Source organism: Callionymus lyra, chromosome 14, assembly GCF_982586985.1.
Source record: "Callionymus lyra chromosome 14, fCalLyr1.hap1.1, whole genome shotgun sequence".
In the NCBI taxonomy this organism is placed as follows: domain Eukaryota; kingdom Metazoa; phylum Chordata; class Actinopteri; order Syngnathiformes; family Callionymidae; genus Callionymus; species Callionymus lyra.
This window is the reverse complement of record NC_141831.1, coordinates 23,167,839-23,191,020: the sequence shown is the minus strand read 5'-3', so window position 1 is coordinate 23,191,020 and position 23,182 is coordinate 23,167,839. Positions and strand designations below refer to the sequence as shown.

General features: G+C 33.6%; 57 non-coding genes across 57 annotated transcripts; all 57 read right to left on the bottom strand.

Moving 5' to 3' along the window:
- Positions 1–80: 80 nt before the first annotated feature.
- trnal-caa (transfer RNA leucine (anticodon CAA)) lies at positions 81–190 on the bottom strand. The gene is made up of 2 exons: positions 153–190; positions 81–126 (listed from the first exon to the last, which is right to left on the bottom strand). It is a non-coding gene; the product is annotated as a tRNA-Leu (tRNA).
- Positions 191–432: 242 nt separating this feature from the next.
- Positions 433–542, bottom strand: trnal-caa (transfer RNA leucine (anticodon CAA)). Its single transcript has 2 exons — positions 505–542; positions 433–478 (listed from the first exon to the last, which is right to left on the bottom strand). It is a non-coding gene; the product is annotated as a tRNA-Leu (tRNA).
- A 247-nt stretch (positions 543–789) lies between these two features.
- On the bottom strand, positions 790–899 carry trnal-caa (transfer RNA leucine (anticodon CAA)). The gene is made up of 2 exons: positions 862–899; positions 790–835 (listed from the first exon to the last, which is right to left on the bottom strand). It is a non-coding gene; the product is annotated as a tRNA-Leu (tRNA).
- Positions 900–1,503: 604 nt separating this feature from the next.
- On the bottom strand, positions 1,504–1,613 carry trnal-caa (transfer RNA leucine (anticodon CAA)). The gene is made up of 2 exons: positions 1,576–1,613; positions 1,504–1,549 (listed from the first exon to the last, which is right to left on the bottom strand). It is a non-coding gene; the product is annotated as a tRNA-Leu (tRNA).
- A 248-nt stretch (positions 1,614–1,861) lies between these two features.
- On the bottom strand, positions 1,862–1,971 carry trnal-caa (transfer RNA leucine (anticodon CAA)). The gene is made up of 2 exons: positions 1,934–1,971; positions 1,862–1,907 (listed from the first exon to the last, which is right to left on the bottom strand). It is a non-coding gene; the product is annotated as a tRNA-Leu (tRNA).
- Positions 1,972–2,219: 248 nt separating this feature from the next.
- Positions 2,220–2,329, bottom strand: trnal-caa (transfer RNA leucine (anticodon CAA)). The gene is made up of 2 exons: positions 2,292–2,329; positions 2,220–2,265 (listed from the first exon to the last, which is right to left on the bottom strand). It is a non-coding gene; the product is annotated as a tRNA-Leu (tRNA).
- A 235-nt stretch (positions 2,330–2,564) lies between these two features.
- trnal-caa (transfer RNA leucine (anticodon CAA)) lies at positions 2,565–2,674 on the bottom strand. Its single transcript has 2 exons — positions 2,637–2,674; positions 2,565–2,610 (listed from the first exon to the last, which is right to left on the bottom strand). It is a non-coding gene; the product is annotated as a tRNA-Leu (tRNA).
- A 248-nt stretch (positions 2,675–2,922) lies between these two features.
- trnal-caa (transfer RNA leucine (anticodon CAA)) lies at positions 2,923–3,032 on the bottom strand. The gene is made up of 2 exons: positions 2,995–3,032; positions 2,923–2,968 (listed from the first exon to the last, which is right to left on the bottom strand). It is a non-coding gene; the product is annotated as a tRNA-Leu (tRNA).
- Positions 3,033–3,282: 250 nt separating this feature from the next.
- trnal-caa (transfer RNA leucine (anticodon CAA)) lies at positions 3,283–3,392 on the bottom strand. The gene is made up of 2 exons: positions 3,355–3,392; positions 3,283–3,328 (listed from the first exon to the last, which is right to left on the bottom strand). It is a non-coding gene; the product is annotated as a tRNA-Leu (tRNA).
- A 245-nt stretch (positions 3,393–3,637) lies between these two features.
- On the bottom strand, positions 3,638–3,747 carry trnal-caa (transfer RNA leucine (anticodon CAA)). The gene is made up of 2 exons: positions 3,710–3,747; positions 3,638–3,683 (listed from the first exon to the last, which is right to left on the bottom strand). It is a non-coding gene; the product is annotated as a tRNA-Leu (tRNA).
- A 248-nt stretch (positions 3,748–3,995) lies between these two features.
- On the bottom strand, positions 3,996–4,105 carry trnal-caa (transfer RNA leucine (anticodon CAA)). The gene is made up of 2 exons: positions 4,068–4,105; positions 3,996–4,030 (listed from the first exon to the last, which is right to left on the bottom strand). It is a non-coding gene; the product is annotated as a tRNA-Leu (tRNA).
- Positions 4,106–4,352: 247 nt separating this feature from the next.
- On the bottom strand, positions 4,353–4,462 carry trnal-caa (transfer RNA leucine (anticodon CAA)). Its single transcript has 2 exons — positions 4,425–4,462; positions 4,353–4,398 (listed from the first exon to the last, which is right to left on the bottom strand). It is a non-coding gene; the product is annotated as a tRNA-Leu (tRNA).
- Positions 4,463–4,713: 251 nt separating this feature from the next.
- trnal-caa (transfer RNA leucine (anticodon CAA)) lies at positions 4,714–4,823 on the bottom strand. The gene is made up of 2 exons: positions 4,786–4,823; positions 4,714–4,759 (listed from the first exon to the last, which is right to left on the bottom strand). It is a non-coding gene; the product is annotated as a tRNA-Leu (tRNA).
- Positions 4,824–5,067: 244 nt separating this feature from the next.
- trnal-caa (transfer RNA leucine (anticodon CAA)) lies at positions 5,068–5,177 on the bottom strand. Its single transcript has 2 exons — positions 5,140–5,177; positions 5,068–5,113 (listed from the first exon to the last, which is right to left on the bottom strand). It is a non-coding gene; the product is annotated as a tRNA-Leu (tRNA).
- Positions 5,178–5,424: 247 nt separating this feature from the next.
- trnal-caa (transfer RNA leucine (anticodon CAA)) lies at positions 5,425–5,534 on the bottom strand. Its single transcript has 2 exons — positions 5,497–5,534; positions 5,425–5,470 (listed from the first exon to the last, which is right to left on the bottom strand). It is a non-coding gene; the product is annotated as a tRNA-Leu (tRNA).
- Positions 5,535–5,781: 247 nt separating this feature from the next.
- On the bottom strand, positions 5,782–5,891 carry trnal-caa (transfer RNA leucine (anticodon CAA)). Its single transcript has 2 exons — positions 5,854–5,891; positions 5,782–5,827 (listed from the first exon to the last, which is right to left on the bottom strand). It is a non-coding gene; the product is annotated as a tRNA-Leu (tRNA).
- A 248-nt stretch (positions 5,892–6,139) lies between these two features.
- Positions 6,140–6,249, bottom strand: trnal-caa (transfer RNA leucine (anticodon CAA)). The gene is made up of 2 exons: positions 6,212–6,249; positions 6,140–6,185 (listed from the first exon to the last, which is right to left on the bottom strand). It is a non-coding gene; the product is annotated as a tRNA-Leu (tRNA).
- Positions 6,250–6,495: 246 nt separating this feature from the next.
- trnal-caa (transfer RNA leucine (anticodon CAA)) lies at positions 6,496–6,605 on the bottom strand. The gene is made up of 2 exons: positions 6,568–6,605; positions 6,496–6,541 (listed from the first exon to the last, which is right to left on the bottom strand). It is a non-coding gene; the product is annotated as a tRNA-Leu (tRNA).
- A 273-nt stretch (positions 6,606–6,878) lies between these two features.
- trnal-caa (transfer RNA leucine (anticodon CAA)) lies at positions 6,879–6,988 on the bottom strand. Its single transcript has 2 exons — positions 6,951–6,988; positions 6,879–6,924 (listed from the first exon to the last, which is right to left on the bottom strand). It is a non-coding gene; the product is annotated as a tRNA-Leu (tRNA).
- A 250-nt stretch (positions 6,989–7,238) lies between these two features.
- Positions 7,239–7,348, bottom strand: trnal-caa (transfer RNA leucine (anticodon CAA)). Its single transcript has 2 exons — positions 7,311–7,348; positions 7,239–7,284 (listed from the first exon to the last, which is right to left on the bottom strand). It is a non-coding gene; the product is annotated as a tRNA-Leu (tRNA).
- Positions 7,349–7,593: 245 nt separating this feature from the next.
- trnal-caa (transfer RNA leucine (anticodon CAA)) lies at positions 7,594–7,703 on the bottom strand. Its single transcript has 2 exons — positions 7,666–7,703; positions 7,594–7,639 (listed from the first exon to the last, which is right to left on the bottom strand). It is a non-coding gene; the product is annotated as a tRNA-Leu (tRNA).
- A 248-nt stretch (positions 7,704–7,951) lies between these two features.
- On the bottom strand, positions 7,952–8,061 carry trnal-caa (transfer RNA leucine (anticodon CAA)). Its single transcript has 2 exons — positions 8,024–8,061; positions 7,952–7,986 (listed from the first exon to the last, which is right to left on the bottom strand). It is a non-coding gene; the product is annotated as a tRNA-Leu (tRNA).
- Positions 8,062–8,308: 247 nt separating this feature from the next.
- Positions 8,309–8,418, bottom strand: trnal-caa (transfer RNA leucine (anticodon CAA)). Its single transcript has 2 exons — positions 8,381–8,418; positions 8,309–8,354 (listed from the first exon to the last, which is right to left on the bottom strand). It is a non-coding gene; the product is annotated as a tRNA-Leu (tRNA).
- A 251-nt stretch (positions 8,419–8,669) lies between these two features.
- Positions 8,670–8,779, bottom strand: trnal-caa (transfer RNA leucine (anticodon CAA)). The gene is made up of 2 exons: positions 8,742–8,779; positions 8,670–8,715 (listed from the first exon to the last, which is right to left on the bottom strand). It is a non-coding gene; the product is annotated as a tRNA-Leu (tRNA).
- Positions 8,780–9,023: 244 nt separating this feature from the next.
- trnal-caa (transfer RNA leucine (anticodon CAA)) lies at positions 9,024–9,133 on the bottom strand. The gene is made up of 2 exons: positions 9,096–9,133; positions 9,024–9,069 (listed from the first exon to the last, which is right to left on the bottom strand). It is a non-coding gene; the product is annotated as a tRNA-Leu (tRNA).
- Positions 9,134–9,380: 247 nt separating this feature from the next.
- Positions 9,381–9,490, bottom strand: trnal-caa (transfer RNA leucine (anticodon CAA)). The gene is made up of 2 exons: positions 9,453–9,490; positions 9,381–9,426 (listed from the first exon to the last, which is right to left on the bottom strand). It is a non-coding gene; the product is annotated as a tRNA-Leu (tRNA).
- A 247-nt stretch (positions 9,491–9,737) lies between these two features.
- On the bottom strand, positions 9,738–9,847 carry trnal-caa (transfer RNA leucine (anticodon CAA)). The gene is made up of 2 exons: positions 9,810–9,847; positions 9,738–9,783 (listed from the first exon to the last, which is right to left on the bottom strand). It is a non-coding gene; the product is annotated as a tRNA-Leu (tRNA).
- A 604-nt stretch (positions 9,848–10,451) lies between these two features.
- Positions 10,452–10,561, bottom strand: trnal-caa (transfer RNA leucine (anticodon CAA)). The gene is made up of 2 exons: positions 10,524–10,561; positions 10,452–10,497 (listed from the first exon to the last, which is right to left on the bottom strand). It is a non-coding gene; the product is annotated as a tRNA-Leu (tRNA).
- Positions 10,562–10,810: 249 nt separating this feature from the next.
- Positions 10,811–10,920, bottom strand: trnal-caa (transfer RNA leucine (anticodon CAA)). Its single transcript has 2 exons — positions 10,883–10,920; positions 10,811–10,845 (listed from the first exon to the last, which is right to left on the bottom strand). It is a non-coding gene; the product is annotated as a tRNA-Leu (tRNA).
- A 245-nt stretch (positions 10,921–11,165) lies between these two features.
- Positions 11,166–11,275, bottom strand: trnal-caa (transfer RNA leucine (anticodon CAA)). The gene is made up of 2 exons: positions 11,238–11,275; positions 11,166–11,211 (listed from the first exon to the last, which is right to left on the bottom strand). It is a non-coding gene; the product is annotated as a tRNA-Leu (tRNA).
- Positions 11,276–12,226: 951 nt separating this feature from the next.
- Positions 12,227–12,336, bottom strand: trnal-caa (transfer RNA leucine (anticodon CAA)). The gene is made up of 2 exons: positions 12,299–12,336; positions 12,227–12,272 (listed from the first exon to the last, which is right to left on the bottom strand). It is a non-coding gene; the product is annotated as a tRNA-Leu (tRNA).
- A 955-nt stretch (positions 12,337–13,291) lies between these two features.
- trnal-caa (transfer RNA leucine (anticodon CAA)) lies at positions 13,292–13,401 on the bottom strand. The gene is made up of 2 exons: positions 13,364–13,401; positions 13,292–13,337 (listed from the first exon to the last, which is right to left on the bottom strand). It is a non-coding gene; the product is annotated as a tRNA-Leu (tRNA).
- A 242-nt stretch (positions 13,402–13,643) lies between these two features.
- On the bottom strand, positions 13,644–13,753 carry trnal-caa (transfer RNA leucine (anticodon CAA)). Its single transcript has 2 exons — positions 13,716–13,753; positions 13,644–13,689 (listed from the first exon to the last, which is right to left on the bottom strand). It is a non-coding gene; the product is annotated as a tRNA-Leu (tRNA).
- Positions 13,754–14,001: 248 nt separating this feature from the next.
- Positions 14,002–14,111, bottom strand: trnal-caa (transfer RNA leucine (anticodon CAA)). Its single transcript has 2 exons — positions 14,074–14,111; positions 14,002–14,047 (listed from the first exon to the last, which is right to left on the bottom strand). It is a non-coding gene; the product is annotated as a tRNA-Leu (tRNA).
- A 248-nt stretch (positions 14,112–14,359) lies between these two features.
- trnal-caa (transfer RNA leucine (anticodon CAA)) lies at positions 14,360–14,469 on the bottom strand. The gene is made up of 2 exons: positions 14,432–14,469; positions 14,360–14,405 (listed from the first exon to the last, which is right to left on the bottom strand). It is a non-coding gene; the product is annotated as a tRNA-Leu (tRNA).
- A 247-nt stretch (positions 14,470–14,716) lies between these two features.
- On the bottom strand, positions 14,717–14,826 carry trnal-caa (transfer RNA leucine (anticodon CAA)). Its single transcript has 2 exons — positions 14,789–14,826; positions 14,717–14,762 (listed from the first exon to the last, which is right to left on the bottom strand). It is a non-coding gene; the product is annotated as a tRNA-Leu (tRNA).
- Positions 14,827–15,072: 246 nt separating this feature from the next.
- trnal-caa (transfer RNA leucine (anticodon CAA)) lies at positions 15,073–15,182 on the bottom strand. Its single transcript has 2 exons — positions 15,145–15,182; positions 15,073–15,118 (listed from the first exon to the last, which is right to left on the bottom strand). It is a non-coding gene; the product is annotated as a tRNA-Leu (tRNA).
- A 247-nt stretch (positions 15,183–15,429) lies between these two features.
- On the bottom strand, positions 15,430–15,539 carry trnal-caa (transfer RNA leucine (anticodon CAA)). Its single transcript has 2 exons — positions 15,502–15,539; positions 15,430–15,475 (listed from the first exon to the last, which is right to left on the bottom strand). It is a non-coding gene; the product is annotated as a tRNA-Leu (tRNA).
- A 248-nt stretch (positions 15,540–15,787) lies between these two features.
- On the bottom strand, positions 15,788–15,897 carry trnal-caa (transfer RNA leucine (anticodon CAA)). The gene is made up of 2 exons: positions 15,860–15,897; positions 15,788–15,833 (listed from the first exon to the last, which is right to left on the bottom strand). It is a non-coding gene; the product is annotated as a tRNA-Leu (tRNA).
- Positions 15,898–16,141: 244 nt separating this feature from the next.
- On the bottom strand, positions 16,142–16,251 carry trnal-caa (transfer RNA leucine (anticodon CAA)). Its single transcript has 2 exons — positions 16,214–16,251; positions 16,142–16,187 (listed from the first exon to the last, which is right to left on the bottom strand). It is a non-coding gene; the product is annotated as a tRNA-Leu (tRNA).
- Positions 16,252–16,498: 247 nt separating this feature from the next.
- trnal-caa (transfer RNA leucine (anticodon CAA)) lies at positions 16,499–16,608 on the bottom strand. The gene is made up of 2 exons: positions 16,571–16,608; positions 16,499–16,544 (listed from the first exon to the last, which is right to left on the bottom strand). It is a non-coding gene; the product is annotated as a tRNA-Leu (tRNA).
- A 601-nt stretch (positions 16,609–17,209) lies between these two features.
- trnal-caa (transfer RNA leucine (anticodon CAA)) lies at positions 17,210–17,319 on the bottom strand. Its single transcript has 2 exons — positions 17,282–17,319; positions 17,210–17,255 (listed from the first exon to the last, which is right to left on the bottom strand). It is a non-coding gene; the product is annotated as a tRNA-Leu (tRNA).
- A 248-nt stretch (positions 17,320–17,567) lies between these two features.
- trnal-caa (transfer RNA leucine (anticodon CAA)) lies at positions 17,568–17,677 on the bottom strand. The gene is made up of 2 exons: positions 17,640–17,677; positions 17,568–17,613 (listed from the first exon to the last, which is right to left on the bottom strand). It is a non-coding gene; the product is annotated as a tRNA-Leu (tRNA).
- A 247-nt stretch (positions 17,678–17,924) lies between these two features.
- Positions 17,925–18,034, bottom strand: trnal-caa (transfer RNA leucine (anticodon CAA)). The gene is made up of 2 exons: positions 17,997–18,034; positions 17,925–17,970 (listed from the first exon to the last, which is right to left on the bottom strand). It is a non-coding gene; the product is annotated as a tRNA-Leu (tRNA).
- Positions 18,035–18,277: 243 nt separating this feature from the next.
- Positions 18,278–18,387, bottom strand: trnal-caa (transfer RNA leucine (anticodon CAA)). The gene is made up of 2 exons: positions 18,350–18,387; positions 18,278–18,323 (listed from the first exon to the last, which is right to left on the bottom strand). It is a non-coding gene; the product is annotated as a tRNA-Leu (tRNA).
- A 244-nt stretch (positions 18,388–18,631) lies between these two features.
- On the bottom strand, positions 18,632–18,741 carry trnal-caa (transfer RNA leucine (anticodon CAA)). Its single transcript has 2 exons — positions 18,704–18,741; positions 18,632–18,677 (listed from the first exon to the last, which is right to left on the bottom strand). It is a non-coding gene; the product is annotated as a tRNA-Leu (tRNA).
- Positions 18,742–18,988: 247 nt separating this feature from the next.
- Positions 18,989–19,098, bottom strand: trnal-caa (transfer RNA leucine (anticodon CAA)). Its single transcript has 2 exons — positions 19,061–19,098; positions 18,989–19,034 (listed from the first exon to the last, which is right to left on the bottom strand). It is a non-coding gene; the product is annotated as a tRNA-Leu (tRNA).
- A 601-nt stretch (positions 19,099–19,699) lies between these two features.
- On the bottom strand, positions 19,700–19,809 carry trnal-caa (transfer RNA leucine (anticodon CAA)). Its single transcript has 2 exons — positions 19,772–19,809; positions 19,700–19,745 (listed from the first exon to the last, which is right to left on the bottom strand). It is a non-coding gene; the product is annotated as a tRNA-Leu (tRNA).
- Positions 19,810–20,051: 242 nt separating this feature from the next.
- On the bottom strand, positions 20,052–20,161 carry trnal-caa (transfer RNA leucine (anticodon CAA)). The gene is made up of 2 exons: positions 20,124–20,161; positions 20,052–20,097 (listed from the first exon to the last, which is right to left on the bottom strand). It is a non-coding gene; the product is annotated as a tRNA-Leu (tRNA).
- A 248-nt stretch (positions 20,162–20,409) lies between these two features.
- trnal-caa (transfer RNA leucine (anticodon CAA)) lies at positions 20,410–20,519 on the bottom strand. Its single transcript has 2 exons — positions 20,482–20,519; positions 20,410–20,455 (listed from the first exon to the last, which is right to left on the bottom strand). It is a non-coding gene; the product is annotated as a tRNA-Leu (tRNA).
- A 248-nt stretch (positions 20,520–20,767) lies between these two features.
- Positions 20,768–20,877, bottom strand: trnal-caa (transfer RNA leucine (anticodon CAA)). The gene is made up of 2 exons: positions 20,840–20,877; positions 20,768–20,813 (listed from the first exon to the last, which is right to left on the bottom strand). It is a non-coding gene; the product is annotated as a tRNA-Leu (tRNA).
- A 247-nt stretch (positions 20,878–21,124) lies between these two features.
- trnal-caa (transfer RNA leucine (anticodon CAA)) lies at positions 21,125–21,234 on the bottom strand. Its single transcript has 2 exons — positions 21,197–21,234; positions 21,125–21,170 (listed from the first exon to the last, which is right to left on the bottom strand). It is a non-coding gene; the product is annotated as a tRNA-Leu (tRNA).
- Positions 21,235–21,480: 246 nt separating this feature from the next.
- Positions 21,481–21,590, bottom strand: trnal-caa (transfer RNA leucine (anticodon CAA)). Its single transcript has 2 exons — positions 21,553–21,590; positions 21,481–21,526 (listed from the first exon to the last, which is right to left on the bottom strand). It is a non-coding gene; the product is annotated as a tRNA-Leu (tRNA).
- Positions 21,591–21,839: 249 nt separating this feature from the next.
- On the bottom strand, positions 21,840–21,949 carry trnal-caa (transfer RNA leucine (anticodon CAA)). The gene is made up of 2 exons: positions 21,912–21,949; positions 21,840–21,885 (listed from the first exon to the last, which is right to left on the bottom strand). It is a non-coding gene; the product is annotated as a tRNA-Leu (tRNA).
- A 247-nt stretch (positions 21,950–22,196) lies between these two features.
- Positions 22,197–22,306, bottom strand: trnal-caa (transfer RNA leucine (anticodon CAA)). The gene is made up of 2 exons: positions 22,269–22,306; positions 22,197–22,242 (listed from the first exon to the last, which is right to left on the bottom strand). It is a non-coding gene; the product is annotated as a tRNA-Leu (tRNA).
- A 245-nt stretch (positions 22,307–22,551) lies between these two features.
- On the bottom strand, positions 22,552–22,661 carry trnal-caa (transfer RNA leucine (anticodon CAA)). Its single transcript has 2 exons — positions 22,624–22,661; positions 22,552–22,597 (listed from the first exon to the last, which is right to left on the bottom strand). It is a non-coding gene; the product is annotated as a tRNA-Leu (tRNA).
- A 244-nt stretch (positions 22,662–22,905) lies between these two features.
- On the bottom strand, positions 22,906–23,015 carry trnal-caa (transfer RNA leucine (anticodon CAA)). The gene is made up of 2 exons: positions 22,978–23,015; positions 22,906–22,951 (listed from the first exon to the last, which is right to left on the bottom strand). It is a non-coding gene; the product is annotated as a tRNA-Leu (tRNA).
- Between the last annotated feature and the right edge of the window lie 167 nt (positions 23,016–23,182).

Genomic DNA, 23,182 nt, shown 5'->3' with positions numbered 1-23,182 from the left:
TTGAATTATATGATGTCATTTTGTCATAGATAACCAAGTGTAGTGAATATACTATTTTGAATCTGAACTGACCAAAAGAGTGTCAGAAGTGGGATTTGAACCCACGCCTCCAACTGGAGACCAGAAGTCCCATAGATATGGAAGGTTTATACCTTGAGTCTGGCGCCTTAGACCACTCGGCCATCCTGACATTGCTGCTTGACAATTAGCTTGTTGAAAGAAGTCTGCAAGTATAGCTACATTTTTATTGAATACAATAATTGCTAATTGTTAACATTTTTTTAAATGAATTAGAAATAATTAGGTCAACACAGCTAAGTAAAATAAAAACTGAATTCCGATTAAATGTTAGCTTGTTTGAATTATATGATGTCATTTTGTCATAGCTAACCAAGTGTAGTGAATATATTATTTTGAATCTGAACAATATAATGTCAGAAGTGGGATTTGAACCCACGCCTCCAACTGGAGACCAGAAGTCCCATACATATGGAAGGTTTATACCTTGAGTCTGGCGCCTTAGACCACTCGGCCATCCTGACATTGCTGCTTGTTTATGAGCTTGTTGAAGGTAGTCTGGTGGTATCATACAATTTTTTAATGAATACAATAATTGCTAAATGTTAACAAGTTTTCAGTATAAAAAAATAAATTTGGTCAAAAAATCCTACTAAAATAAAAAGTGAATTAAGATGAAATGTTAGCTTGTTTGAATGATATGATTTCATTATGTCATAGCTAACCAAGTGTAGTTAATATACTATTTTGAATCTGAACTGACCAATATAATGTCAGAAGTGGGATTTGAACCCACGCCTCCAACTGGAGACCAGAAGTCCCATACATATGGAAGGTTTATACCTTGAGTCTGGCGCCTTAGACCACTCGGCCATCCTGACATTGCTGCTTTACAAGTAGCTTGTTGAAAGAAGTCTGTAAGTATAGCTACATTTTTTTTTAATTGAATACTATAATTGATAAATGTTAACATCTTTTAAATTAATTTTAAATTTTTAAGTCAACACAGCTAAATAAAATAAAAACTGAATTCAGATAAATTGTTAGCTTGTTTGAATTATATGATGTCATTTTGTCATAGATAACCAAGTGTAGTGAATATACTATTTTGAATCTGAACAATATAATGTCAGAAGTGGGATTTGAACCCACGCCTCCAACTGGAGACCAGAAGTCCCATACATATGGAAGGTTTATACCTTGAGTCTGGCGCCTTAGACCACTCGGCCATCCTGCTGTGCTGCTTGCTAAGTAGCTTGTTGAAAGTAGTCTGCAAGTATAGCTACATTTTTTAACTGATTACAATAATAGCTAAATGTAATTTTTTTTTTTAATGTATTAGAAATAATTAGGTCAACACAGCTAAGTAAAATAAAAACTGAATTCCGATGAAATGTTAGCTTGTTTGAATTATATGATGTCATTTTGTCATAGCTAATCAAGTGTAGTGAATATACTATTTTGAATCTGAACTGACCAATATAATGTCAGAAGTGGGATTTGAACCCACGCCTCCAACTGGAGACCAGAAGTCCCATACATATGGAAGGTTTATACCTTGAGTCTGGCGCCTTAGACCACTCGGCCATCCTGATGTTGCTGCTTGCTAAGTAGCTTGTTGAAAGTAGTCTGCAAGTATAGCTTCATTTTTTATTGAATAAAATAATTGCTAAATGTTAAAAAATTTTATAATTAATTTTAAATATTTAAGTCAACACAGCTAAATAAAATAAAAAGTTAATTCAGATGAATTGTTAGCTTGTTTGAATTATATGATGTCATTTTGTCATAGCTAACCAAGTGTAGTGAATATACTATTTTGAATCTGAACTGACCAAAAGGGTGTCAGAAGTGGGATTTGAACCCACGCCTCCAACTGGAGACCAGAAGTCCCATACATATGGAAGGTTTATACCTTGAGTCTGGCGCTTTAGACCACTCGGCCATCCCGACATTGCTGCTTTACAAGTAGCTTGTTGAAAGAAGTCTGTAAGTATAGCTACATTTTTTTAAATTGAGTACTATAATTGATAAATGTTAACATCTTTACTTAATTTTAAATATTTAAGTCAACACAGCTAAATAAAATAAAAACTGAATTCAGATGAAATATTAGCTTGTTTGAATTATATGATGTCATTTTGTCATAGATAACCAAGTGTAGTGAATATACTATTTTGAATCTGAACTGACCAAAAGAGTGTCAGAAGTGGGATTTGAACCCACGCCTCCAACTGGAGACCAGAAGTCCCATAGATATGGAAGGTTTATACCTTGAGTCTGGCGCCTTAGACCACTCGGCCATCCTGACATTGCTGCTTGACAATTAGCTTGTTGAAAGAAGTCTGCAAATATAGCTACATTTTTATTGAATACAATAATTGCTAATTGTTAACATTTTTTTAAATGAATTAGAAATAATTAGGTCAACACAGCTAAGTAAAATAAAAACTGAATTCCTGATGAAATGTTAGCTTGTTTGAATTATATGATGTCATAGCTAACCAAGTGTAGTGAATATATTATTTTGAATCTGAACAATATAATGTCAGAAGTGGGATTTGAACCCACGCCTCCAACTGGAGACCAGAAGTCCCATACATATGGAAGGTTTATACCTTGAGTCTGGCGCCTTAGACCACTCGGCCATCCTGACATTGCTGCTTGTTTATGAGCTTGTTGAAGGTAGTCTGGTGGTATCATACAATTTTTTAATGAATACAATAATTGCTAAATGTTAAAAAAGTTTTCAGTATAAAAAAATTAATTTGGTCAAAAAATCCTACTAAAATAAAAAGTGAATTAAGATGAAATGTTAGCTTGTTTGAATGATATGATTTCATTATGTCATAGCTAACCAAGTGTAGTTAATATACTATTTTGAATCTGAACTGACCAATATAATGTCAGAAGTGGGATTTGAACCCACGCCTCCAACTGGAGACCAGAAGTCCCATACATATGGAAGGTTTATTCCTTGAGTCTGGCGCCTTAGACCACTCGGCCATCCTGACATTGCTGCTTGGTAAGTAGCTTATTGAAAGTAGTCTGCAAGTATAGCTACATTTTTTAACTGATTACAATAATAGCTAAATGTAATTTCTTTTTTTAAATGTATTAGAAATATTTAGGTCAACACAGCTAAGTAAAATAAAAACTGAATTCCGATGAAATGTTAGCTTGTTTGAATTATATGATGTCATTTTGTCATAGATAACCAAGTGTAGTGAATATACTATTTTGAATCTGAACTGACCAAAAGAGTGTCAGAAGTGGGATTTGAACCCACGCCTCCAACTGAAGACCAGAAGTCCCATAGATATGGAAGGTTTATACCTTGAGTCTGGCGCCTTAGACCACTCGGCCATCCTGACGTTGCTGCTTGCTAAGTAGCTTGTTGAAAGTAGTCTGCAAGTATAGCAACATTTTATTGAATACAATAATTGCTAAATGTTAACATTTTTTAAATGAATTAGAAATATTTAAGTCAACACATCTAAGTAAAATAAAAACTGAATTCAAATGAATTGTTAGCTTGTTTGAATTATATGATGTCATTTTGTCATAGCTAACCAAGTGTAGTTAATATACTATTTTGAATCTGAACTGACCAGTATAATGTCAGAAGTGGGATTTGAACCCACGCCTCCAACTGGAGACCAGAAGTCCCATAGATATGGAAGGTTTATACCTTGAGTCTGGCGCCTTAGACCACTCGGCCATCCTGACATTGCTGCTTGGTCAGTAGCTTGTTGAAAGTAGTCTGCAAGTATAGCTTCATTTTTTATTGAATACAATAATTGCTAAATGTTAACATTTTTTTTAATTAATTAGAAATAATTAAGTCAACACAGCTAAGTAAAATAAAAAGTTAATTCAGATGAATTGTTAGCTTGTTTGAATTATATGATGTCATTTTGTCATAGCTAACCAAGTGTAGTGAATATACTATTTTGAATCTGTACTGACCAATATAATGTCAGAAGTGGGATTTGAACCCACGCCTCCAAATGGAGAACTGAAGTCCCATACATATGGAAGGTTTATACCTTGAGTCTGGCGCCTTATACCACTCGGCCATCCTGACATTGCTGCTTGTTTATGAGCTTGTTGAAGGTAGTCTGGTGGTATCATACAATTTTTTAATGAATACAATAATTGCTAAATGTTAACATTTTTTCAGTATAAAAAAATATTTTTGGTCAAAAAATCCTACTAAAATAAAAAGTGAATTGAGATGAAATGTTAGCTTGTTTGAATTATATGATTTCATTTTGTCATAGCTAACCAAGTGTAGTTAATATACTATTTTGAATCTGAACTGACCAATATAATGTCAGAAGTGGGATTTGAACCCACGCCTCCAACTGGAGACCAGAAGTCCCATACATATGGAAGGTTTATTCCTTGAGTCTGGCGCCTTAGACCACTCGGCCATCCTGACATTGCTGCTTTAAAAGTACCTTGTTGAAAGAAGTCTGTAAGTATACCTACATTTTTTTTAAATTGAATACTATAATTGCTAAATGTTAACATCTTTTTAATTAATTTTAAATATTTAAGTCAACACAGCTAAATTAAATAAAAACTGAATTCAGATGAATTGTTAGCTTGTTTGAATTATATGATGTCATTTTGTCATAGCTAACCAAGTGTAGTGAATATACTATTTTGAATCTGAACTGACCAAAAGAGTGTCAGAAGTGGGATTTGAACCCACGCCTCCAACTGGAGACCAGAAGTCCCATACATATGGAAGGTTTATACCTTGAGTCTGGCGCCTTAGACCACTCGGCCATCCTGACGTTGCTGCTTGCTAAGTAGCTTGTTGAAAGTAGTCTGCAAGTATAGCTACATTTTTTAACTGATTACAATAATTGCTAAATGTAATTTTTTTTTAAAATGAATTAGATATAATTAGGTCAACACAGCTAAGTAAAATAAAAACAGAATTCCGATGAAATGTTAGCTTGTTTGAATTATATAATGTCATTTTGTCATAGCTAACCAAGTGTAGTGAATATATTATTTTGAATCTGAACAATATAATGTCAGAAGTGGGATTTGAACCCACGCCTCGAACTGGAGACCAGAAGTCCCATACATATGGAAGGTTTATACCTTGAGTCTGGCGCCTTAGACCACTCGGCCATCCTGACATTGCTGCTTGTTTATGAGCTTGTTGAAGGTAGTCTGGTGGTATCATACAAATTTTTAATGAATACAATAATTGCTAAATGTTAACAAGTTTTCAGTATAAAAAAATTAATTTGGTCAAAAAATCCTACTAAAATAAAAAGTGAATTAAGATGAAATGTTAGCTTGTTTGAATGATATGATTTCATTATGTCATAGCTAACCAAGTGTAGTTAATATACTATTTTGAATCTGAACTGACCAATATAATGTCAGAAGTGGGATTTGAACCCACGCCTCCAAATGGAGACCAGAAGTCCCATACATATGGAAGGTTTATACCTTGAGTCTGGCGCCTTATACCACTCGGCCATCCTGACATTGCTGCTTGTTTATGAGCTTGTTGAAGGTAGTCTGGTGGTATCATACAATTTTTTAATGAATACAATAATTGCTAAATGTTAACATTTTTTCAGTATAAAAAAATAAATTTGGTCAAAAAATCCTACTAAAATAAAAAGTGAATTGAGATGAAATGTTAGCTTGTTTGAATGATATGATTTCATTTTGTCATAGATAACCAAGTGTAGTGAATATACTATTTTGAATCTGAACTGACCAATATAATGTCAGAAGTGGGATTTGAACCCACGCCTCCAACTGGAGACCAGAAGTCACATACATATGGAAGGTTTACACCTTGAGTCTGGCGCCTTTGACCACTCGGCCATCCTGACATTGCTGCTTCACAAGTAGCTTGTTGAAAGAAGTCTGCAAGTATAGCTACATTTTTATTGAATACAATAATTGCTAATTGTTAACATGTTTTTTAATTAATTTTAAATAATTAAGTCAACACAGCTAAGTAAAATAAAAACTGAATTCAGATGAATTGTTAGCTTGTTTGAATTATATGATGTAATTTTGTCATAGATAACCAAGTGTAGTGAATATACTATTTTGAATCTGAATCTGAACAATATAATGTCAGAAGTGGGATTTGAACCCACGCCTCCAACTGGAGACCAGAAGTCCCATACATATGGAAGGTTTATACCTTGAGTCTGGCGCCTTAGACCACTCGGCCATCTTGACATTGCTGTTTGTTTATGAGCTTGTTGAAGGTAGTCTGGTGGTATCATACAATTTTTAATGAATACAATAATTGCTAAATGTTAACAAGTTTTCAGTATAAAAAAATAAATTTGGTCATAAAATCCTACTAAAATAAAAAGTGAATTAAGATGAAATGTTAGCTTGTTTGAATGATATGATTTCATTTTGTCATAGCTAACCAAGTGTAGTTAATATACTATTTTGAATCTGAACTGACCAATATAATGTCAGAAGTGGGATTTGAACCCACGCCTCCAACTGGAGATCAGAAGTCCCATACATATGGAAGGTTTATACCTTGAGTCTGGCGCCTTAGACCACTCGGCCATCCTGACGTTGCTGCTTGCTAAGTAGCTTGTTGAAAGTAGTCTGCAAGTATAGCTACATTTTTTAACTGATTACAATAATAGCTAAATGTAATTTTTTTTTTACTATAATTGATAAATGTTAACATCTTTTAAATTAATTTTAAATATTTAAGTCAACACAGCTAAATAAAATAAAAACTGAATTCAGATAAATTGTTAGCTTGTTTGAATTATATGATGTCATTTTGTCATAGATAACCAAGTGTAGTGAATATACTATTTTGAATCTGAACAATATAATGTCAGAAGTGGGATTTGAACCCACGCCTCCAACTGGAGACCAGAAGTCCCATACATATGGAAGGTTTATACCTTGAGTCTGGCGCCTTAGACCACTCGGCCATACTGACATTGCTGCTTGGTAAGTAGCTTATTGAAAGTAGTCTGCAAGTATAGCTACATTTTTTAACTGATTACAATAATAGCTAAATGTAATTTCTTTTTTTAAATGTATTAGAAATATTTAGGTCAACACAGCTAAGTAAAATAAAAACTGAATTCCGATGAAATGTTAGCTTGTTTGAATTATATGATGTCATTTTGTCATAGATAACCAAGTGTAGTGAATATACTATTTTGAATCTGAACTGACCAAAAGAGTGTCAGAAGTGGGATTTGAACCCACGCCTCCAACTGAAGACCAGAAGTCCCATAGATATGGAAGGTTTATACCTTGAGTCTGGCGCCTTAGACCACTCGGCCATCCTGACGTTGCTGCTTGCTAAGTAGCTTGTTGAAAGTAGTCTGCAAGTATAGCAACATTTTATTGAATACAATAATTGCTAAATGTTAACATTTTTTAAATGAATTAGAAATATTTAAGTCAACACATCTAAGTAAAATAAAAACTGAATTCAAATGAATTGTTAGCTTGTTTGAATTATATGATGTCATTTTGTCATAGCTAACCAAGTGTAGTTAATATACTATTTTGAATCTGAACACACCAGTATAATGTCAGAAGTGGGATTTGAACCCACGCCTCCAACTGGAGACCAGAAGTCCCATAGATATGGAAGGTTTATACCTTGAGTCTGGCGCCTTAGACCACTCGGCCATCCTGACATTGCTGCTTGTTCAGTAGCTTGTTGAAAGTAGTCTGCAAGTATAGCTTCATTTTTTATTGAATACAATAATTGCTAAATGTTAACATTTTTTTTAATTAATTAGAAATAATTAAGTCAACACAGCTAAGTAAAATAAAAAGTTAATTCAGATGAATTGTTAGCTTGTTTGAATTATATGATGTCATTTTGTCATAGCTAACCAAGTGTAGTGAATATACTATTTTGAATCTGTACTGACCAATATAATGTCAGAAGTGGGATTTGAACCCACGCCTCCAAATGGAGAACTGAAGTCCCATACATATGGAAGGTTTATACCTTGAGTCTGGCGCCTTATACCACTCGGCCATCCTGACATTGCTGCTTGTTTATGAGCTTGTTGAAGGTAGTCTGGTGGTATCATACAATTTTTTAATGAATACAATAATTGCTAAATGTTAACATTTTTTCAGTATAAAAAAATAAATTTGGTCAAAAAATCCTACTAAAATAAAAAGTGAATTGAGATGAAATGTTAGCTTGTTTGAATTATATGATTTCATTTTGTCATAGCTAACCAAGTGTAGTTAATATACTATTTTGAATCTGAACTGACCAATATAATGTCAGAAGTGGGATTTGAACCCACGCCTCCAACTGGAGACCAGAAGTCCCATACATATGGAAGGTTTATTCCTTGAGTCTGGCGCCTTAGACCACTCGGCCATCCTGACATTGCTGCTTGACAATTAGCTTGTTGAAAGAAGTCTGTAAGTATAGCTACATTTTTTTTAAATTGAATACTATAATTGCTAAATGTTAACATCTTTTTAATTAATTTTAAATATTTAAGTCAACACAGCTAAATTAAATAAAAACTGAATTCAGATGAATTGTTAGCTTGTTTGAATTATATGATGTCATTTTGTCATAGCTAACCAAGTGTAGTGAATATACTATTTTGAATCTGAACTGACCAAAAGAGTGTCAGAAGTGGGATTTGAACCCACGCCTCCAACTGGAGACCAGAAGTCCCATACATATGGAAGGTTTATACCTTGAGTCTGGCGCCTTAGACCACTCGGCCATCCTGACGTTGCTGCTTGCTAAGTAGCTTGTTGAAAGTAGTCTGCAAGTATAGCTACATTTTTTAACTGATTACAATAATTGCTAAATGTAATTTTTTTTTTAAATGAATTAGATATAATTAGGTCAACACAGCTAAGTAAAATAAAAACAGAATTCCGATGAAATGTTAGCTTGTTTGAATTATATAATGTCATTTTGTCATAGCTAACCAAGTGTAGTGAATATATTATTTTGAATCTGAACAATATAATGTCAGAAGTGGGATTTGAACCCACGCCTCGAACTGGAGACCAGAAGTCCCATACATATGGAAGGTTTATACCTTGAGTCTGGCGCCTTAGACCACTCGGCCATCCTGACATTGCTGCTTGTTTATGAGCTTGTTGAAGGTAGTCTGGTGGTATCATACAATTTTTTAATGAATACAATAATTGCTAAATGTTAACAAGTTTTCAGTATAAAAAAATTAATTTGGTCAAAAAATCCTACTAAAATAAAAAGTGAATTAAGATGAAATGTTAGCTTGTTTGAATGATATGATTTCATTATGTCATAGCTAACCAAGTGTAGTTAATATACTATTTTGAATCTGAACTGACCAATATAATGTCAGAAGTGGGATTTGAACCCACGCCTCCAAATGGAGACCAGAAGTCCCATACATATGGAAGGTTTATACCTTGAGTCTGGCGCCTTATACCACTCGGCCATCCTGACATTGCTGCTTGTTTATGAGCTTGTTGAAGGTAGTCTGGTGGTATCATACAATTTTTTAATGAATACAATAATTGCTAAATGTTAACATTTTTTCAGTATAAAAAAATAAATTTGGTCAAAAAATCCTACTAAAATAAAAAGTGAATTGAGATGAAATGTTAGCTTGTTTGAATGATATGATTTCATTTTGTCATAGATAACCAAGTGTAGTGAATATACTATTTTGAATCTGAACTGACCAATATAATGTCAGAAGTGGGATTTGAACCCACGCCTCCAACTGGAGACCAGAAGTCACATACATATGGAAGGTTTACACCTTGAGTCTGGCGCCTTTGACCACTCGGCCATCCTGACATTGCTGCTTCACAAGTAGCTTGTTGAAAGAAGTCTGCAAGTATAGCTACATTTTTATTGAATACAATAATTGCTAATTGTTAACATGTTTTTTAATTAATTTTAAATAATTAAGTCAACACAGCTAAGTAAAATAAAAACTGAATTCAGATGAATTGTTAGCTTGTTTGAATTATATGATGTAATTTTGTCATAGATAACCAAGTGTAGTGAATATACTATTTTGAATCTGAATCTGAACAATATAATGTCAGATGTGGGATTTGAACCCACGCCTCCAACTGGAGACCAGAAGTCCCATACATATGGAAGGTTTATACCTTGAGTCTGGCGCCTTAGACCACTCGGCCATCTTGACATTGCTGTTTGTTTATGAGCTTGTTGAAGGTAGTCTGGTGGTATCATACAATTTTTAATGAATACAATAATTGCTAAATGTTAACAAGTTTTCAGTATAAAAAAATTAATTTGGTCAAAAAATACTACTAAAATAAAAAGTGAATTGAGATGAAATGTTAGCTAGTTTGAATGATATGATTTCTTTTTGTCATAGCTAACCAAGTGTAGTTAATATACTATTTTGAATCTGAACTGACCAATATAATGTCAGAAGTGGGATTTGAACCCACGCCTCCAACTGGAGATCAGAAGTCCCATACATATGGAAGGTTTATACCTTGAGTCTGGCGCCTTAGACCACTCGGCCATCCTGACGTTGCTGCTTGCTAAGTAGCTTGTTGAAAGTAGTCTGCAAGTATAGCTACATTTTTTAACTGATTACAATAATAGCTAAATGTAATTTTTTTTTTTAATGTATTAGAAATATTTAGGTCAACACAGCTAAGTAAAATAAAAACTGAATTCCGATGAAATGTTAGCTTGTTTGAATTATATGATGTCATTTTGTCATAGATAACCAAGTGTAGTGAATATACTATTTTGAATCTGAACTGACCAAAAGAGTGTCAGAAGTGGGATTTGAACCCACGCCTCCAACTGGAGAACAGAAGTCCCATACATATGGAAGGTTTATACCTTGAGTCTGGCGCCTTAGACCACTCGGCCATCCTGACGTTGCTGCTTGCTAAGTAGCTTGTTGAAAGTAGTCTGCAAGTATAGCAACATTTTATTGAATACAATAATTGCTAAATGTTAACATTTTTTAAATGAATTAGAAATATTTAAGTCAACACATCTAAGTAAAATAAAAACTGAATTCAAATGAATTGTTAGCTTGTTTGAATTATATGATGTCATTTTGTCATAGCTAACCAAGTGTAGTTTATATACTATTTTGAATCTGAACTGACCAATATAATGTCAGAAGTGGGATTTGAACCCACGCCTCCAACTGGAGACCAGAAGTCCCATAGATATGGAAGGTTTATACCTTGAGTCTGGCGCCTTAGACCACTCGGCCATCCTGACATTGCTGCTTAGTAAGTAGCTTGTTGAAAGTAGTCTGCAAGTATAGCTTCATTTTTTATTGAATACAATAATTGCTAAATGTTAACATTTTTTTTTAATTAATTAGAAATAATTAAGTCAACACAGCTAAGTAAAATAAAAAGTTAATTCAGATGAATTGTTAGCTTGTTTGAATTATATGATGTCATTTTGTCATAGCTAACCAAGTGTAGTGAATATACTATTTTGAATCTGTCCTGACCAATATAATGTCAGAAGTGGGACAAATGGAGACCTGAAGTCCCATACATATGGAAGGTTTATACCTTGAGTCTGGCGCCTTATACCACTCGGCCATCCTGACATTGCTGCTTGTTTATGAGCTTGTTGAAGGTAGTCTGGTGGTATCATACAATTTTTTAATGAATAAAATAATTGCTAAATGTTAACATTTTTTCAGTATAAAAAAATTAATTTGGTCAAAAAATCCTGCTAAAATAAAAAGTGAATTGAGATGAAATGTTAGCTTGTTTGAATGATATGATTTCATTTTGTCATAGCTAACCAAGAGTAGTTAATATACTATTTTGAATCTGAACTGACCAATATAATGTCAGAAGTGGGATTTGAACCGACGCCTCCAACTGGAGACCAGAAGTCCCATACATATGGAAGGTTTATTCCTTGAGTCTGGCGCCTTAGACCACTCGGCCATCCTGACATTGCTGCTTTAAAAGTACCTTGTTGAAAGAAGTCTGTAAGTATAGCTACATTTTTTTTAAATTGAATACTATAATTGCTAAATGTTAACATCTTTTTAATTAATTTTAAATATTTAAGTCAACACAGCTAAATTAAATAAAAACTGAATTCAGATGAATTGTTAGCTTGTTTGAATTATATGATGTCATTTTTTCATAGCTAACCAAGTGTAGTGAATATACTATTTTGAATCTGAACTGACCAAAAGAGTGTCAGAAGTGGGATTTGAACCCACGCCTCCAACTGGAGACCAGAAGTCCCATACATATGGAAGGTTTATACCTTGAGTCTGGCGCCTTAGACCACTCGGCCATCCTGACGTTGCTGCTTGACAAGTAGCTTGTTGAAAGTAGTCTGCAAGTATAGCTACATTTTTTAACTGATTACAATAATTGCTAAATGTAATTTTTTTTTTAAATGAATTAGAAATAATTAGGTCAACACAGCTAAGTAAAATAAAAACAGAATTCCGATGAAATGTTAGCTTGTTTGAATTATATGATGTCATTTTGTCATAGCTAACCAAGTGTAGTGAATATATTATTTTGAATCTGAACAATATAATGTCAGAAGTGGGATTTGAACCCAGGCCTCTAACTGGAGACCAGAAGTCCCATACATATGGGAGGTTTATACCTTGAGTCTGGCACCTTAGACCACTCGGCCATCCTGACATTGCTGCTTGTTTATGAGCTTGTTGAAGGTAGTCTGGTGGTATCATACAATTTTTAATGAATACAATAATTGCTAAATGTTAACAAGTTTTCAGTATAAAAAAATTAATTTGGTCAAAAAATCCTACTAAAATAAAAAGTGAATGAAGATGAAATGTTAGCTTGTTTGAATGATATGATTTCATTTTGTCATAGCTAACCAAGTGTAGTTAATATACTATTTTGAATCTGAACTGACCAATATAATGTCAGAAGTGGGATTTGAAGCCACACCTCCAACTGGAGACCAGAAGTCCCATACATATGGAAGGTTTATACCTTGAGTCTGGCGCCTTAGACCACTCGGCCATCCTGACGTTGCTGCTTGCCAAGTAGCTTGTTGAAAGAAGTCTGCAAGTATAGCTACATTTTTTAACTGAATACAATAATTGCTAAATGTAATTTTTTTTTTTAAATGAATTAGAAATATTTAGGTCAACATAGCTAAGTAAAATAAAAACTGAATTCAGGTGAAATATTAGCTTGTTTGAATTATCTGATGTCATTTTGTCATAGCTAACCAAGTGTAGTGAATATACTATTTTGAATCTGAACAATATAATGTCAGAAGTGGGATTTGAACCCACTCCTCCAACTGGAGACCAGAAGTCCCATACATATGGAAGGTTTATACCTTGAGTCTGGCGCCTTAGACCACTCGGCCATCCTGACATTGCTGCTTGTTTATGAGCTTGTTGAAGGTAGTCTGGTGGTATCATACAATTTTTTAATGAATACAATAATTGCTAAATGTTAACATTTTTTCAGTATAAAAAAATAAATTTGGTCAAAAAATACTACTAAAATAAAAAGTGAATTGAGATGAAATGTTAGCTTGTTTGAATGATATGATTTCATTTTGTCATAGCTAACCAAGTGTAGTGAATATACTATTTTGAATCTGAACAATATAATGTCAGAAGTGGGATTTGAACCCACGCCTCCAACTGGAGACCAGAAGTCCCATACATATGGAAGGTTTATACCTTGAGTCTGGCGCCTTAGACCACTCGGCCATCCTGACATTGCTGCTTGACAATTAGCTTGTTGAAAGAAGTCTGCAAGTATAGCTACATTTTTATTGAATACAATAATTGCTAATTGTTAACATTTTTTTTTTATTAATTTTAAATAATTAAGTCAACACAGCCAAGTAAAATAAAAACTGAATTCAGATGAATTGTTAGCTTGTTTGAATTATATGATGTAATTTTGTCATAGATAACCAAGTGTAGTGAATATACTATTTTGAATCTGAACTGACCAAAAGAGTGTCAGAAGTGGGATTTGAACCCACGCCTCCAACTGGAGACCAGAAGTCCCATACATATGGAAGGTTTATACCTTGAGTCTGGCGCCTTAGACCACTCGGCCATCCTGACATTGCTGCTTGTTAAGTAGCTTGTTGAAAGTAGTCTGCAAGTATAGCTACATTTATTAACTGATTACAATAATTGCTAAATGTAATTTTTTTTTAAATGAATTAGAAATAATTAGGTCAACACAGCTAAGTAAAATAAAAACTGAATTCCGATGAAATGTTAGCTTGTTTGAATTATATGATGTCATTTTGTCATAGCTAACCAAGTGTAGTGAATATATTATTTTGAATCTGAACTGACCAATATAATGTCAGAAGTGGGATTTGAACCCACGCCTCCAACTGGAGACCAGAAGTCCCATACATATGGAAGGTTTATACCTTGAGTCTGGCGCCTTAGACCACTCGGCCATCCTGACGTTGCTGCTTGACAAGTAGCTTGTTGAAAGTAGTCTGCAAGTATAGCTACATTTTTTATTGAATACAATAATTGCTAAATGTTAACATTTTTTAAATGAATTAGAAATATTTAAGTCATCACAGCTAAGTAAAATAAAAACTGATTTCAAATGAATTGTTAGCTTTTTTGAATTATATGATGTCATTTTGTCATAGCTAACCAAGTGTAGTGAATATATTATTTTGAATCTGAACTGACCAAAAGAGTGTCAGAAGTGGGATTTGAACCCACGCCTCCAACTGGAGACCAGAAGTCCCATACATATGGAAGGTTTATACCTTGAGTCTGGCGCCTTAGACCACTCGGCCATCCTGACATTGCTGCTTAACATTTAGCTTGTTGAAAGAAGTCTGCAAGTATAGCTACATTTTTTAATGAATACAATAATTGCTAAATGTTAACATTTTTTAAATTAATTTTATATAATTAAGTCAACACAGCTAAGTAAAATTAAAACTGAATTCAGATGAATTGTTAGCTTGTTTTAATTATATGATGTCATTTTTCCATAGCTAACCAAGTGTAGTGAATATACTATTTTGAATCTGACTGACCAAAAGAGTGTCAGAAATGGGATTTGAACCCACGCCTCCAACTGGAGACCAGAAGTCCCATACATATGGAAGGTTTATACCTTGAGTCTGGCGCCTTAGACCACTCGGCAATCCTGACATTGCTGCTTGTTTATGAGCTTGTTGAAGGTAGTCTGGTGGTATCATACAATTGTTTAATGAATACAATAATTGCTAAATGTTAACATTTTTTCAGTATAAAAAAATTAATTTGGTCAAAAAATACTACTAAAATAAAAAGTGAATTGAGATGAAATGTTAGCTAGTTTGAATGATATGATTTCTTTTTGTCATAGCTAACCAAGTGTAGTTAATATACTATTTTGAATCTGAACTGACCAATATAATGTCAGAAGTGGGATTTGAACCCACGCCTCCAACTGGAGACCAGAAGTCCCATACATATGGAAGGTTTATACCTTGAGTCTGGCGCCTTAGACCACTCGGCCATCCTGACATTGCTGCTTGGTAAGTAGCTTGTTGAAAGTAGTCTGCAAGTATAGCTTCATTTTTTATTGAATACAATAATTGCTAAATGTTAACATTTTTTTAAATTAATTAGAAATATTTAAGCCAACACAGCTAAGTAAAATAAAAAGTTAATTCAGATGAATTGTTAGCTTGTTTGAATTATATGATGTCATTTTGTCATAGCTAACCAAGTGTAGTGAATATACTATTTTGAATCTTAACTGACCAATATAATGTCAGAAGTGGGATTTGAACCCACGCCTCCAAATGGAGACCAGAAGTCCCATACATATGGAAGGTTTATACCTTGAGTCTGGCGCCTTATACCACTCGGCCATCTTGACATTTGTGCTTGATAATTAGCTTGTTGAAAGAAGTCTGCAAGTATAGCTACATTTTTTAACTGAATACAATAATTGCTAAATGTAATTTTTTTTTAAAATGAATTAGAAATATTTAGGTCAACATAGCTAAGTAAAATAAAAACTGAATTCAGGTGAAATATTAGCTTGTTTGAATTATCTGATGTCATTTTGTCATAGCTAACCAAGTGTAGTGAATATACTATTTTGAATCTGAACAATATAATGTCAGAAGTGGGATTTGAACCCACTCCTCCAATTGGAGACCAGAAGTCCCATACATATGGAAGGTTTATACCTTGAGTCTGGCGCCTTAGACCACTCGGCCATCCTGACATTGCTGCTTGACAATTAGCTTGTTGAAAGAAGTCTGGAAGTATAGCTACATTTTTATTGAATACAATAATTGCTAATTGTTAACATTTTTTAAAATTAATTTTAAATAATTAAGTCAACACAGCTAAGTAAAATAAAAACTGAATTCAGGTGAATTGTTTGCTTGTTTGAATTATATGATGTCATTTTGTCATAGATAACCAAGTGTAGTTAATATACTATTTTGAATCTGAACTGACCAATATAATGTCAGAAGTGGGATTTGAACCCACGCCTCGAACTGGAGACCAGAAGACCCATACATATGGAAGGTTTATACCTTGAGTCTGGCGCCTTAGACCACTCGGCCATCCTGACATTGCTGCTTGTTTATGAGCTTGTTGAAGGTAGTCTGGTGGTATCATACAATTTTTTAATGAATACAATAATTGCTAAATGTTAACAAGTTTTCAGTATAAAAAAATAAATTTGGTCAAAAAATCCTACTAAAATAAAAAGTGAATTAAGATGAAATGTTAGCTTGTTTGAATGATATGATTTCATTTTGTCATAGCTAACCAAGTGTAGTTAATATACTATTTTGAATCTGAACTGACCAATATAATGTCAGAAGTGGGATTTGAAGCCACGCCTCCAAATGGAGACCAAAAGTCCCATACATATGGAAGGTTTATACCTTGAGTCTGGCGCCTTAGACCACTCGGCCATCTTGACATTGGTGCTTGATAATTAGCTTGTTGAAAGAAGTCTGCAAGTATAGCTACATTTTTTAACTGAATACAATAATTGCTAAATGTAATTTTTTTTTAAAATGAATTAGAAATATTTAGGTCAACATAGCTAAGTAAAATAAAAACTGAATTCAGGTGAAATATTAGCTTGTTTGAATTATCTGATGTCATTTTGTCATGGCTAACCAAGTGTAGTGAATATACTATTTTGAATCTGAACAATATAATGTCAGAAGTGGGATTTGAACCCACTCCTCCAACTGGAGACCAGAAGTCCCATACATATGGAAGGTTTATACCTTGAGTCTGGCGCCTTAGACCACTCGGCCATCCTGACATTGCTGCTTGGTAAGTAGCTTGTTGAAAGTAGTCTGCAAGTATAGCTTCATTTTTTATTGAATACAATAATTGCTAAATGTTAACATTTTTTTAAATTAATTAGAAATATTTAAGCCAACACAGCTAAGTAAAATAAAAAGTTAATTCAGATGAATTGTTAGCTTGTTTGAATTATATGATGTCATTTTGTCATAGCTAACCAAGTGTAGTGAATATACTATTTTGAATCTTAACTGACCAATATAATGTCAGAAGTGGGATTTGAACCCACGCCTCCAAATGGAGACCAGAAGTCCCATACATATGGAAGGTTTATACCTTGAGTCTGGCGCCTTATACCACTCGGCCATCCTGACATTGCTGCTTGTTTATGAGCTTGTTGAAGGTAGTCTGGTGGTATCATACAATTTTTTAATGAATACAATAATTGCTAAATGTTAACATTTTTTCAGTATAAAAAAATAAATTTGGTCAAAAAATACTACTAAAATAAAAAGTGAATTGAGATGAAATGTTAGCTTGTTTGAATGATATGATTTCATTTTGTCATAGCTAACCAAGAGTAGTTAATATACTATTTTGAATCTGAACTGACCAATATAATGTCAGAAGTGGGATTTGAACCAACGCCTCCAACTGGAGACCAGAAGTCCCATACATATGGAAGGTTTATACCTTGAGTCTGGCGCCTTAGACCACTCGGCCATCCTGACATTGCTGCTTAGTAAGTAGCTTGTTGAAAGTAGTCTGCAAGTATAGCTAAAAAAAATGTATTGAATGCAATAATTGCTAAATGTTAACATTTTTTAATTCATTTGAAACATTTAATTCAACACAGCTAAATAAAATAAAAACTGAAATCAGATGAATTGTTAGGTTGTTTGAATTATATGATGTCATTTTGTCAAAGCTAACCAAGTGTAGTGAGTATACTATTTTGAATCTGAACAATATAATGTCAGAAGTGGGATTTGAACCCACACCTCCAACTGGAGACCAGAAGTCCCATACATATGGAAGGTTTATACCTTGAGTCTGGCGCCTTAGACCACTCGGCCATCTTGACATTGGTGCTTGATAATTAGCTTGTTGAAAGAAGTCTGCAAGTATAGCTACATTTTTTAACTGAATACAATAATTGCTAAATGTAATTTTTTTTTAAAATGAATTAGAAATATTTAGGTCAACATAGCTAAGTAAAATAAAAACTGAATTCAGGTGAAATATTAGCTTGTTTGAATTATCTGATGTCATTTTGTCATAGCTAACCAAGTGTAGTGAATATACTATTTTGAATCTGAACAATATAATGTCAGAAGTGGGATTTGAACCCACTCCTCCAATTGGAGACCAGAAGTCCCATACATATGGAAGGTTTATACCTTGAGTCTGGCGCCTTAGACCACTCGGCCATCCTGACATTGCTGCTTGACAATTAGCTTGTTGAAAGAAGTCTGGAAGTATAGCTACATTTTTATTGAATACAATAATTGCTAATTGTTAACATTTTTTAAAATTAATTTTAAATAATTAAGTCAACACAGCTAAGTAAAATAAAAACTGAATTCAGGTGAATTGTTTGCTTGTTTGAATTATATGATGTCATTTTGTCATAGATAACCAAGTGTAGTTAATATACTATTTTGAATCTGAACTGACCAATATAATGTCAGAAGTGGGATTTGAACCCACGCCTCGAACTGGAGACCAGAAGACCCATACATATGGAAGGTTTATACCTTGAGTCTGGCGCCTTAGACCACTCGGCCATCCTGACATTGCTGCTTGTTTATGAGCTTGTTGAAGGTAGTCTGGTGGTATCATACAATTTTTTAATGAATACAATAATTGCTAAATGTTAACAAGTTTTCAGTATAAAAAAATAAATTTGGTCAAAAAATCCTACTAAAATAAAAAGTGAATTAAGATGAAATGTTAGCTTGTTTGAATGATATGATTTCATTTTGTCATAGCTAACCAAGTGTAGTTAATATACTATTTTGAATCTGAACTGACCAATATAATGTCAGAAGTGGGATTTGAAGCCACGCCTCCAAATGGAGACCAAAAGTCCCATACATATGGAAGGTTTATACCTTGAGTCTGGCGCCTTAGACCACTCGGCCATCTTGACATTGGTGCTTGATAATTAGCTTGTTGAAAGAAGTCTGCAAGTATAGCTACATTTTTTAACTGAATACAATAATTGCTAAATGTAATTTTTTTTTAAAATGAATTAGAAATATTTAGGTCAACATAGCTAAGTAAAATAAAAACTGAATTCAGGTGAAATATTAGCTTGTTTGAATTATCTGATGTCATTTTGTCATGGCTAACCAAGTGTAGTGAATATACTATTTTGAATCTGAACAATATAATGTCAGAAGTGGGATTTGAACCCACTCCTCCAACTGGAGACCAGAAGTCCCATACATATGGAAGGTTTATACCTTGAGTCTGGCGCCTTAGACCACTAGGCCATCCTGACATTGCTGCTTGTTTATGAGCTTGTTGAAGGTAGTCTGGTGGTATCATACAATTTTTTAATGAATACAATAATTGCTAAATGTTAACATTTTTTCAGTATAAAAAAATAAATTTGGTCAAAAAATACTACTAAAATAAAAAGTGAATTGAGATGAAATGTTAGCTTGTTTGAATGATATGATTTCATTTTGTCATAGCTAACCAAGTGTAGTGAATATACTATTTTGAATCTGAACAATATAATGTCAGAAGTGGGATTTGAACCCACGCCTCCAACTGGAGACCAGAAGTCCCATACATATGGAAGGTTTATACCTTGAGTCTGGCGCCTTAGACCACTCGGCCATCCTGACATTGCTGCTTGACAATTAGCTTGTTGAAAGAAGTCTGCAAGTATAGCTACATTTTTATTGAATACAATAATTGCTAATTGTTAACATTTTTTTTTTATTAATTTTAAATAATTAAGTCAACACAGCCAAGTAAAATAAAAACTGAATTCAGATGAATTGTTAGCTTGTTTGAATTATATGATGTCATTTTGTCATAGATAACCAAGTGTAGTGAATATACTATTTTGAATCTGAACTGACCAAAAGAGTGTCAGAAGTGGGATTTGAACCAACGCCTCCAACTGGAGACCAGAAGTCCCATACATATGGAAGGTTTATACCTTGAGTCTGGCGCCTTAGACCACTCGGCCATCCTGACATTGCTGCTTGTTAAGTAGCTTGTTGAAAGTAGTCTGCAAGTATAGCTACATTTATTAACTGATTACAATAATTGCTAAATGTATTTTTTTTTTAAATGAATTAGAAATAATTAGGTCAACACAGCTAAGTAAAATAAAAACTGAATTCCGATGAAATGTTAGCTTGTTTGAATTATATGATGTCATTTTGTCATAGCTAACCAAGTGTAGTGAATATATTATTTTGAATCTGAACTGACCAATATAATGTCAGAAGTGGGATTTGAACCCACGCCTCCAACTGGAGACCAGAAGTCCCATACATATGGAAGGTTTATACCTTGAGTCTGGCGCCTTAGACCACTCGGCCATCCTGACGTTGCTGCTTGACAAGTAGCTTGTTGAAAGTAGTCTGCAAGTATAGCTACATTTTTTATTGAATACAATAATTGCTAAATGTTAACATTTTTTAAATGAATTAGAAATATTTAAGTCATCACAGCTAAGTAAAATAAAAACTGATTTCAAATGAATTGTTAGCTTTTTTGAATTATATGATGTCATTTTGTCATAGCTAACCAAGTGTAGTGAATATATTATTTTGAATCTGAACTGACCAAAAGAGTGTCAGAAGTGGGATTTGAACCCACGCCTCCAACTGGAGACCAGAAGTCCCATACATATGGAAGGTTTATACCTTGAGTCTGGCGCCTTAGACCACTCGGCCATCCTGACATTGCTGCTTGACAATTAGCTTGTTGAAAGAAGTCTGCAAGTATAGCTACATTTTTTAATGAATACAATAATTGCTAAATGTTAACATTTTTTAAATTAATTTTATATAATTAAGTCAACACAGCTAAGTAAAATTAAAACTGAATTCAGATGAATTGTTAGCTTGTTTTAATTATATGATGTCATTTTTCCATAGCTAACCAAGTGTAGTGAATATACTATTTTGAATCTGACCGACCAAAAGAGTGTCAGAAATGGGATTTGAACCCACGCCTCCAACTGGAGACCAGAAGTCCCATACATATGGAAGGTTTATACCTTGAGTCTGGCGCCTTAGACCACTCGGCCATCCTGACATTGCTGCTTGGTAAGTAGCTTGTTGAAAGTAGTCTGCAAGTATAGCTTCATTTTTTATTGAATACAATAATTGCTAAATGTTAACATTTTTTTTAAATTAATTAGAAATATTTAAGCCAACACAGCTAAGTAAAATAAAAAGTTAATTCAGATGAATTGTTAGCTTGTTTGAATTATATGATGTCATTTTGTCATAGCTAACCAAGTGTAGTGAATATACTATTTTGAATCTTAACTGACCAATATAATGTCAGAAGTGGGATTTGAACCCACGCCTCCAAATGGAGACCAGAAGTCCCATACATATGGAAGGTTTATACCTTGAGTCTGGCGCCTTATACCACTCGGCCATCCTGACATTGCTGCTTGTTTATGAGCTTGTTGAAGGTAGTCTGGTGGTATCATACAATTTTTTAATGAATACAATAATTGCTAAATGTTAACATTTTTTCAGTATAAAAAAATAAATTTGGTCAAAAAATACTAATAAAATAATAAGTGAATTGAGATGAAATGTTAGCTTGTTTGAATGATATGATTTCATTTTGTCATAGCTAACCAAGAGTAGTTAATATACTATTTTGAATCTGAACTGACCAATATAATGTCAGAAGTGGGATTTGAACCAACGCCTCCAACTGGAGACCAGAAGTCCCATACATATGGAAGGTTTATACCTTGAGTCTGGCGCCTTAGACCACTCGGCCATCCTGACATTGCTGCTTGATAATTAGCTTGTTGAAAGTAGTCTGCAAGTATAGCTACATTTTATTGAATACAATAATTGCTAAATGTTAATATTTTTAAAATGAATTAGAAATATTTAAGTCAACACATCTTAGTAAAATAAAAACTGAATTCAAATGAATTGTTAGCTTGTTTGAATTATATGATGTCATTTTGTCATAGCTAACCAAGTGTAGTGAATATACTGTTTTGAATCTGAACTGACCAAAAGAGTGTCAGAAGTGGGATTTGAACCCACGCCTCCAACTGGAGACCAGAAGTCCCATACATATGGAAGGTTTATACCTTGAGTCTGGCGCCTTAGACCACTCGGCCATCCTGACATTGCTGCTTGGTAAGTAGCTTGTTGAAAGTACTCTGTAAGTATAGCTACATTTTTTAACTGAATACAATAATTGCTAATAGTTAACATTTTTTTTAATTAATTTTAAATATTTAAGTCAACACAGCTAAGTAAAATAAAAACTGAATTCAGATGAAATGTTAGCTTGTTTGAATGATATGATTTCATTTTGTCATAGCTAACCAAGTATAGTGAATATACTATTTTGTATCTGAACAGTATAATGTCAGAAGTGGGATTTGAACCCACGCCTCCAACTGGAGACCAGAAGTCCCATACATATGGAAGGTTTATACCTTGAGTCTGGCGCCTTAGACCACTCGGCCATCCTGACGTTGATGCTTGACAAGTAGCTTGTTGAAAGTAGTCTGCAAGTATAGCTAAAAAAAATGTATTGAATGCAATAATTGCTAAATGTTAACATTTTTTAATTCATTTGAAACATTTAATTCAACACAGCTAAATAAAATAAAAACTGAAATCAGATGAATTGTTAGGTTG